Genomic DNA, 1,300 nt, shown 5'->3' with positions numbered 1-1,300 from the left:
CTCACCAGTAGACCAATGTGGTCGCCAGCAAGCTTACATGCTTGTTTGTGTGTTCCCTTTGAGTTTCAGTCTTAGAGAGGAGTTTGTCCTGAAGGAATTTGATTGCTTGCCTTAATGTCTTCCTGGCGAACAGCTTGCTTATTCTTGTAATAACCAGTCATGCTGCCATTTTTGCTTGGGTTTTTCTTTGAAGATGTATCTTCTGTCATTGTAGCTGTTCCAGGTTGGTCTACTTGTCCTTTTTAGTGGTAATGCCCCATCTCATACGGTTGTGGATAGGACTCAGGATTCTACTTAAGGTCCTATACTCTGTAAAGGCTTTGCAAGAGGCCTATTTCACTGGACAAGTTCTAGAACCCCTTTTAGGTATTCCACTCAGTTATAGGCTGAAGATGGGCTTAAATTTTTTCTGTAATCATGTTTCCCAACATTCCTTTCTACCCCACTTAAGTGTCTATTTTATAATAGTAGGCAAGGGAAACCAATATTCATAAGACAATTAAGCATTTTAGTATTATTTTCCATCTTCAAGCTATACCTAGATCCCTGTATCCCAGGGCCCTGTTGTTCCAACGTTACGTATGCATCTCTATTTACCTCTGCCTCACTTAGGACATGCAAACCTGTCTCAGTGTTCCCCTATCTATCTTGTTCTTTCACCTCTTCCTCCTTCTTGTATTGCCCTCCCCGACACCCAAAGTAAATCTCCCACCCCAGCCTTACTGTTGTGGTTAACTTGTTGTTGTTGTTAGGTCCCATCGGGTCGGAACCGACTCATAGTGACCCCATGCACAGCAGAATGAAACAATGTCCGATCCCGGGCCAACCTCACTACCACTGCCACTCTTGAGTCCATCAATGCTGCCACCTGGCCAATCCATCTCGTTGGGGATCTTCCTCTTTTACTCTGACCCTCCATCTTACAAGCATGATATCCTTCTCCAGTGACTGTTTACCTTATATTCCATTAATTCTTACCTCCATTTAACACAGTCTATTTTATCCTGTAATCCACCTGACCTTCCCACCACCTGGATCTCTGCTCCTCTGTGTTTACCTTCTTTCACATTATAATTGTTTTAATCATAGACTGACTTCCCAGATCCCTCCGTTCTAATAATTTTATTCTGTTCTTGACTCTTCCATTTGTCAATTGAGTTCAGGGTGATGCTGCCACGTACATCATTCTCTAGTTGTTGTCTGTTCCTGTTGGTTCTCAGTCCACAGAACTTCCTTTAGGATGTTTTTCATAGCAGGGTTGGCTTTGGCAAACTCCTTTAGGTTTTGTTTATCCTGGAAT

This window comes from Chrysochloris asiatica, unplaced genomic scaffold, assembly GCF_000296735.1.
Source record: "Chrysochloris asiatica unplaced genomic scaffold, ChrAsi1.0 scaffold00047, whole genome shotgun sequence".
NCBI classification, from domain to species: domain Eukaryota; kingdom Metazoa; phylum Chordata; class Mammalia; order Afrosoricida; family Chrysochloridae; genus Chrysochloris; species Chrysochloris asiatica.
Note: the sequence above shows the minus strand (reverse complement) of the source record.